Source organism: Quercus suber, unplaced genomic scaffold (assembly GCF_002906115.3).
Source record: "Quercus suber isolate HL8 unplaced genomic scaffold, Cork oak 2.0 scaffold_209, whole genome shotgun sequence".
Lineage (NCBI taxonomy): Eukaryota > Viridiplantae > Streptophyta > Magnoliopsida > Fagales > Fagaceae > Quercus > Quercus suber.
This window is the reverse complement of record NW_027069667.1, coordinates 143,404-152,692: the sequence shown is the minus strand read 5'-3', so window position 1 is coordinate 152,692 and position 9,289 is coordinate 143,404. Positions and strand designations below refer to the sequence as shown.

Sequence of the window (9,289 nt, the reverse complement as noted above, 5' to 3'; positions counted from 1 at the left end):
TAAAACACTGTTTGAAGAGTTACAAGATTACAAAGTAAAACTGTCTGAGAAGAAAGGTTACAAGATTACAAAAGGAGAGGAGTACAAAAGTCTTTCTGAGAGAGATGGAAGGCTATTACAAAAGCTTTCTAAATTTTGGAACTTCTAATTTTTTGGAACCTGTCTTCTGTCTTCGGAGTCTGTCTTTTTATAGATGAAATAAATCATGGTAAGCTTCAAAAGTAACCTGAGTTAAGTAAAGTAAACTCAAGTTAATCGGTAGGTAAAATCTTGAATAGTAACTTAAAATATCTGTCATGTCTTTTTCTGAACTTCTTTTGCGCATGCTGATGAATAGTAAAATCTGTCTGTCTGTCAGGAGGCATGCTAGTGAATAGTAAACTAATCTGAATTGTAGAAGTTATAACTAATTTGATAATAAACCCTGCTTCTAGCATTTCAGATAACCATAAGAGATCACGAATTACTCTGTCTCTGTATTGATAAGTAATCCCGGGTAGGGATCATATCGGTCTCCTGTTCTTTCATAAACTCTGTCTGCATCTCCAAAACTCTCATACCATGTAGCTGTATGAGATAACCATATTTCACCTGTCATGTCTTCTGTTCTGATAAATGTTGTAGAAACAAATACCTTAAAAAGATATATCCATCTGTCATAAGAACTTGTTAAAGCTGTATGGGTTAATATTTTCTGTTGGATTTCAGGAAGTAAATTTCTGATGGCAAACCTCGTTTTTTGCTGAATCTTAGGGTGGAGCTTTGAAAAGCTTGTTCCCATAAGATAGCTTTTTAGAGACTGTGATTCTTTCTTTGTGGAGCTTGAATCTCCATCCTCCTTGCCAGGGAGTTGACAACCGAGAGCTTCAATAAATGCCCCGGTGTTAACAAGATGTAATTCGAAAGCCTGAAGGGTCTTTTGGAATAAGTCTTTCTGTTTAAGGGTAAAAGCTGCCTGTAAATTATCAAGAAGTAGTTTAATATGAAGAGAGAGGTCTATAAATTCTCCATCCTGAAACATGAGATCAGTGCGGAGCACTTTTTGCAGAGTTACACTATTTTCACCACATGAATACATTGCTTCTACTTGCAACGTATCCTGAAGGGATATTGTCTCTAACGAGACACCTTCTTGCCCATCTATAATCCTTACTGAAGGCTTTCGAAAATTTTTGGCACTGCTAGTGCCTTGCCCTTTCCTTTCTTGTCTGTCTGGGAAGTTCTGTTACTCATATTAGTCTGCGAATGGGATTGGGGAAAAGGATTATGTCCTGTCTGCAAATGGGGTTGAGGAAAAGGATTATGTCTTGAAATATTATTTTGAGAATAAACCTTTTCATGCAAGGTGTTTTTCAAACATATTTTTAAAATATTTTACTGGTGGCTTTTTGTGAAATTTCTTTAAAGTATTTTATAAGAAAATCATTTTTAAATTTCAAAGTATATATAGTAAAACAAACTTTTTCCTATACACTTTTGTGCCATTGCTGAGTAGTAATAATATTGGAGCAGGCATGATGGAATCTGTCAAAGTGAGTAGAATCCAAAATATTTTCAAAATCTGTTATGATTCTATCCGTGCTATCCATGTATGTATATATCTCATTTTGTGGGAATATATGAAATACAGTTTCTCCATAAAGTCTTTTATCAATTACTAAATTAGTCTGGGGAAAATCAATAAGAGACTTATAAATTATGTTTGTCAAGAAGTTAAATCTGTCTTTACTCAAGAAATTATCACAATTAATATCTTCTTTAATGATTAATAAAGGGGAATATGTCAAGTCTTCTTTTATTAAAATATTTGTTACATGAGTATTTGAGATTACTACAAAGGGTGCATGAATGCTATCTTTTATAATTTTATTTAGTACATCTGTCAAACTATCTGTTTGTTTAGTCCAATCATATTGACTTATAAGCATAGTTCTATCTTTTGTCTTGGATTCTTTTTCATAAAGTGGTTGGACTATTTTTTGAATTATATGTTGGTGTCTATGTAGAAGAGCAACAGGGAAATAAGAACAAATCTCTGTCTCTGGACGAATCTCTGTCTCTATGTCTTGTTTATCCTTTTTATGTCTTTTTCTGTCAACTGGTGAGCAAGTGATATTTCTTTCTCTAAAAATGACAAACTTCTTTTAGTTCTATAGATTCCTTTTATTAGTATCCTGTAGGATGGTGATCTTGTAGGGGAAACTCATTTCTTTTGAAATAAAAGGTAGAATGGAAGTAAAAGGTACGTTAGTTACATTAGTTTTAATTTCCTTTTTTGTTTCCATAAAATAATTTAAAGAAAGATCACATATCTCATTAGGTAATTTATGATTAATTAATCTAGTAGCCGCCTGAATTAATCTTTCCTGTATACAATTCATTCAGCACTTGAGTCTATTAAAGCAATTTTGTCAAGTAAAATTCTTTATTAATTACTAAGTATTTCTATATCCATTTTGAAGATTACTCTATTAATTAAACTAAGAAATTTGTTATTACCATTTCTTTTTCTAATAGGTAGGGGTTAGATAATTCTTTAATTATTATTTCTTCAAAATTTTTTTATTTATATTAGGATTATCTTCTTTAATATCTTTAATTTCTTGTTTTATTTTTTTGCTTCTGTCATTAAATTTTGTAAGTTACTGATTCTATCTCTTTTATCTTTTTTCTTTTCTATCTTTTCTTGCTTTTTTTTCTTTTTTGGCTTTTTCTTGTTTTCTACATTCTGTAACATGGTGTCCATATTTCTTACATCTAATACAGGAATAGGTATTCTATAGATTCTTTCAGACTTAGTAAATAATCTTTTTTGTCTTGATTAGGTAGATATCTATCAATTTCATTATTATGTCTTTTTGTTTTCTTTTTCTTTTATTAACTTTAATGGGTTGGTTGATTTTAGTTCTTCCTTTTTCTTTACTTGATCTATCTCTTTTTGACTAATTAAATATTTTCATTAATTATTCTATGTGTCTTTTTCAAATTCTAAATCTAATTTGTTTAGCAATTTTATTCTGTCTAGCACATGTTTTTTAGTATGTCCTTTTTTTCATTTATGGCAAATAATATGTTATATGTTTGTCATATTCTCCATTATCTGATGACTCAGTAGTATTTAAAACTGCTATTTCTTTTTCTTGTTTGTTCTAAAGGTGAATTTAAAATTTCCATCTTTTTTTTAATTCTGCCAAACTATCTATTATTGATTTCTCAATTATTTTAATCTCTTTTCAATTTTTCTTTTAAACTATATTATTATTAATTTTACATCTCTTGTTGACTACTTTTGCTTTTACTACACTATCACTATTTTCTTTTCTTTCAATATTAGTTTTCCTTCCTTTGTTGACTATTTTCTATCTCTTTTTTTTCATCTTTTGCTCTAGCTTGTACTATAATCTTCTATATGCTATTTTGTCTTATGCTATTCTGCTTTCTTGTTCTATTTGCTTTTCTTCTTTAGTTCCATTATGACTTTCTCTATCTTACCTTCATATCTATTTCTAATAGGTTCTTCAAGGTACTATTTTCTTTTGTTTTAGCATGTCTTTATAACTTTCCCTACATCTTTTTTGTCTTATCTTTTACTATCTTGTCTTTAATTGCTTCTATCATCTCTTTTACCATTCCTTTTTTAAACATTTCTTTATCTTCTATACTGTTGGTCTTTCCCAAGCATGGCCATCTTTTATGTTATCAATCTTTTGTCTTTCATTTTCTTCATCATAATTCCTTTACGATATTTTCTTTCTTTAGTTCGTCCTTTTCTTTGTCTTTATATGTTATAGATATAGGTCTGTCAATTGCTTTTGAATTATCTATTAAGCCATCTTTTTTACATCTATCATATTTATTGATATCGAATTATCCTTTTGCCTATTATGCCAATTATCTGTCATAACTTTTGTTAAAGGTATCTATGATGGGGTTCAAATTCTTTTTCTTTTCTAAAGGTGAATTTAAAATTTTCATTTTTTCATAGAGTTCCAAAAAACTATCATTTTTTCTTTCTACTTTAGTGTATGTCGTAGATCTTTCATCATTTTCTATAGATTCTAATTTTTTATTAATTATGTCTAAGAAGCTATGTCTATTAGTCTGTTGGTTGATTTTATCTCCTGTTAATATACTCCAATTTTTTGCATTATTATTATAATTATAATTATATTCACCATATCACTGTCAGATCAGAATTTGTAATCCATAATTACTCTTTTGACCAATTATTGTCTATATCTCTTATGCATCATAATCTATATCATCATAGTCCATGTTTCAAATTAGTGTGTGCCTAGCCTAAGTGTGAACAAGCAAACAGATTATAAGCTGATAAATGTATTTATTCTCTTTCTAAGCAATTAATAATTATGGCGGAACTTTATTACTAACCACTGATATCCTTGCTATCGGGACACCTCCTCGGAAACTCCATTGGGGACCACCCAAACAACGCCAGTTCGTCGCTAACAAAACGGGCTGACCAACGCGAATGCTATGGTTTGCCAACGAGTGAAGGCTGACCAACCTATCAAGGAGCAAGTAGTGGCTATACTGTAATATGAGTTCCTAGTAACTTCTTAAAGAAGTTTTTCACCCACGTGTATGAGAATGTCACACGTGGGGAGGTTTGCTTTAGAAATTATAATTTCTTTTTTATAAAAATATTATTTATTACGTCTACAATATTTTACAATATTTTCATAACAAATCATTGGTGGTTAGTTGTTATTGGTTCAAATTTAAACCTAACACTAAGATTACTTTTTTGCCTCAACAATAACAACTAATAATAACCTACTACTTAAAATTTGTTAAAAAAAAATTGTAAAAATGTTTTGTACATATCATTTCTTTGTTAAATTTAGTTTGTATATTTATGGCCGTGGAGTGATGGGCATAGACTTCAATTTCAATATTTTATGATTTTTTTTTTTTTTTGTTCATTATGCATTCATGTATGATGATTAATTCATTACTTTTCTTGGCATGACCTCAACTTGAATTTCAGATTTTGAAGGTCACATTTTGAAAATTTACGCTTTTATATAAGTTTTCACTTTTGACAAATTTTAAAACTATTATCAACAAAATTACTAATGTAATGACTCAAACTTTTTATAGAGCTTTTTTTTTTTTTTTTTTTTTTTGAAAAATAGGAAACTGGTATTACTTAGATAACGTGTTTGTTTGGTTCAGAGTGAAAGTGCTTTTTTTGTTAAAGAAAAAGACAAGTCAAAGAGCTTTCAAATAAGAGGTAATTATATCTTAAAATAAGTTAATTTTTTTTTTTTTTTAATTACAAGTGTAGAAATTTTTTGTTAAGTACAATCTAACCCAAAGAAGAAAACATAAGAGAGAAATAATCTCAAGAAATTGATAGATTTATAAAATCCTAAGCTCAACAAATGCAACTTCCATTTTAAAGTCATTCCCAAAAGATTCTCCTCCTAAAAGAAGAGACATTTTCGTTTGATATTAATAGATCTATATTTGGTTTCGCATGAGAATTTATTGTAACATGCATTTCGGGAAGCTTCAAAAGGTTCTGTGAAGAAAGGTAAAGTCGTAATATTACCAAAAACTAAAATAGGGTATACTAACAAAAACACCTATGTTATAAATATTATCTTAGATGACATTTTGTCAATGGGGTCCATAGCTCAGTGGTAGAGCATTTGACTGCAGATCAAGAGGTCACCGGTTCGAACCCGGTTGGGCCCTTCTGTTTTTCTCAAATTTTTTTCCCCAATTTTAGTGTAAACTTGGATTTCCAAAAAAAAAAAATGAAAAGTTAAGTTAAACATTAAACCATGGAGTATGGATTGGAGACTTCATGACCGGTTTATCTCCTTACCAATTGGGCAAGTGGTCTTATCCTTTGCCCACAAATGGGCCTATACTACACACCTATATATTACATAAGATCATTCCCATGAGTGACTAAAATTTGAAGAAAAAAAAAATTTTAACACTTTAAAAAGTTATTTCATTCATTTTAATATGCCACTTTATAATACACTTAACATTAAATACTCTATTTTTTTTAATTGTTTCATTTAAATATTCTTTCTTTATTATTGTTATATTCTTTCTTTTTCTACTCAAGTTTCCTTCTCTCTAAGTTTCATTTAAATAATTTTTTTTATGTTTACCATCTAACTACAATAAAGTGCCTAAGAGCATGGTTAAATTAACAAATTTAACAAAGTGTTAAAAAATTTGACTTTTGGCATCATTGATGTAGTGGGTTTTTTAGGATTTTGGATTCTAAAATAGCATTTAAGCTATTTTAGCACCTTTAATATGAATGTTCTAATGCCTCTTTAAAAACCTTTGATTTCTGGTAGCATGCACAAATGAGCAAAGTTAAATTAATAACATCTGGGAGTTATGAAAATATTGGTGGTGAGAGATACTTTGTATCTTTTTTTTTTTTTTTTTTTTTGATGATGATCTAGTTAGAAATCCAAATACCTTGTATCTTTTCTTAACACTACTCTTTTAATAAGAGCGAAAAAAATGCAACACGGAATTGTCAGTTTATATGAATTGTAATTATGCTTCGCAATTATCAAAGCTGTCAATAAAATATCTAGAGTTTTATGGCTACAAAATTTTACAAATTAAACAAAAAGAGGTGGAGGGTTATTATTCTATATTTACATGTTAAGCATAACAGCATTGATAGTATGGCGTTGAGATGAACCGAACCTATTTGTTTCATACATCTACGTGTTTTCTTTTAAAAAAAAAAAATCATATCTCAATGGACTTCCATTCAACGAAGAGAAGGATTCCTTCCATCCAAAAAAAAAAAAAAAAGAGAGAGAGAGAGAGAAGGATTCCTCTTACCCCTAATATATATATATATATATATCTTCATGTCATCCAAGAATTGTAAGATTTTTTAGAACTGGAACACTTAAATACACTTAATGGAGGCAGGCATCCCATGAAGTGTCCAATTGAAAAAAGTTACTAAATTTTTTGTGGTTTTTATATTGGCATTATTATTATTATTATTATTATTTTGAGAAAGAAGACTTTTATTGAAAGAAACTCATCAAGCAATACATGGATTGTTAATTAATTAAGGGTAGCCTAAGTGTATTAGTCGATCAAATGAATACTCATAATTGTTTATTGTTGCTTTTGTTGAACTTATGATGGTTGTTAATGTTGATTTAGGTGTAATTTCCAATACTGTAGTGCTGAATGTACATTTGCTATCGCTTGTCAGAAGACCAAGATAGATTAAGTAAGCCTAAATAATTGATTTTTCATATGTATAAATGTCACAACCCAAAACCGAGTTTTGGGTAAGCCGAATATTAACATGAAATAATTAATATAAAGGGGAGGGTTATTTCAAAAATATCCTCCCATCATTTTTTTTTTTTTTTTTTTTTACCAATTAACATGTGATATTGCAATTTACCTTCAGATATATGTTGGGCAAATTAGATTTGTAACCATTCAAGAGTTAATTGACAAAGTCGGTACGTTCAAACGGGCGATAGACAAATTTGGAGGATATCTCATCTTATGGATCTGTATAAAATATTTTGGTGGTTTTAAAAATATGGTGTTACAATAGAAAGCTACTACCCATTTTGTGCCATTAAAATTCCATATTACATATCACAGGTCCACAAGGATCTTTGCTTGTGTTGTTTGTTATAAAGAAAAGCTACAAACAAAAAACATAATCAATCTTAGGAATGAATTGCCTTGTACAATTAGCAGAACACTCGAATTGTAGGTATGTCATTTGGCAATCGAGGTAGCTTCAACAGCTCGCCTTGGCAAGACAAATTATTGTTATTAAATCTCTTGTAGGTTGAAAGACTACTCAAATTATCAAATCTCTAGGTAAGTTGAAGGCTCTCTGTGAATGATTGCATTTTGATATATTGAAGTTTAGCGTAGGATGATAGGCCCAAGAGTACATATCTATGTATATATTGGGCCAGGTGCCCAATCTAAGGACAATAAGTAGTCTGAGAACGGATAAACATCTTCCTAAGAATCCGTATTAGTAAGTAAAAAGGTGAAGTCTAATCATTGTCATCCAAGAAGGTGGTCTGAGGAGGAATACTTCCCAAACTAAGCAAATCCGAGGTTAGAAGATGCGGTCTGACATCATGAGCAACATTCTAGACAATTCCACTGATGAGAATAAGTATCAAAAAGGAACAGGATATAGGGAGGCTATGAAAAATCTAAAGGGGAAGCTGCTACCACTGCATTAAATGCTCTGCAGCTAACTCTCTAGCTGCATTAATGAGGAAGTGATATATGAACAGTAACTTTCAGCCTTACAGCTACTACCCAAAGATTTCAGGAAAGTGGTAATAGGACAAGAATCAACACCAACAATCTGATCTACATGTGGAAGGTGGAGATGAAAGTGGAAGATAGTATAAAATGGAAGAGATACCCTAAGAGAAAGGGATCAAGAAATCAAGAGAGAAACACTGTAACAATTAAAAGTGAAATTTGTAATCAAACTTGAGAGAAATATATATATAAGAGCTGATCCCCTCGGATTGTGCCAATGATGATTTTCTTTAGATTAAACTATTCTATCTTCATTTTCTTGTCAATGGATCCACTTTACTTGTTGTCTAACTCATTAAAACCTAGTTTTCCAACCCACTCTCTACAAATTCATTGTATTGGTCTCTTTGGGCTCTTTGGGCCTAGATCCTTATAACTTTCGGGCTTAGGACTCAAATCTGGTCCTTACAATTAGCGTTATCTGTGAAAAATTCTGATGTTTTAGTGAGTCTAACATTCAACTATGGTAGTTTCAGGTCCGAACCAGGCAAAATCTATAGGGTCCCAGCGTCAAGATCACTTCCGTAATCTTGAACAAAGAAGAGACCGAGAGGGGAGTGTGCACACTACCCATACTAGTAGGAGCCAGTCTCAGGGTGGGAGCCACATCTCTCGTGAAGAGAATGCTAGAAACATGTAGCAAGAGATTGATCACTTATGGAGGAAGTTGCGCCACGAACGACAAAGGAGAACTCCCTCAGTTTCTGCTTCCTCTTCTGATGGGGAGGGAGATGGCAGTTACAGGCCCAAGTCGAGGACTCCTCCCAATGAATCTTTCTCGTGTGATGAGGACTACCACCATAGGCACAGAGGTAAAGATGCATCCTGTAAAGGCCTGGGAAATGACGCTAAGAGTAGGGCGTTGAACCAAATTTCCAGATCACCTTTCACGCGTAGGATTGAGGGAGGAAAACTTACTCGGCGCTTCATTCAGCCAACGTTTACC

The 9,289-nt window shown here is 31.3% G+C and overlaps 1 non-coding gene across 1 annotated transcript; it reads left to right on the top strand.

The window, feature by feature from the left end:
* Positions 1 to 5,652: 5,652 nt before the first annotated feature.
* On the top strand, positions 5,653 to 5,724 carry TRNAC-GCA (transfer RNA cysteine (anticodon GCA)). The gene has a single exon. It is a non-coding gene; the product is annotated as a tRNA-Cys (tRNA).
* Positions 5,725 to 9,289: the final 3,565 nt, after the last annotated feature.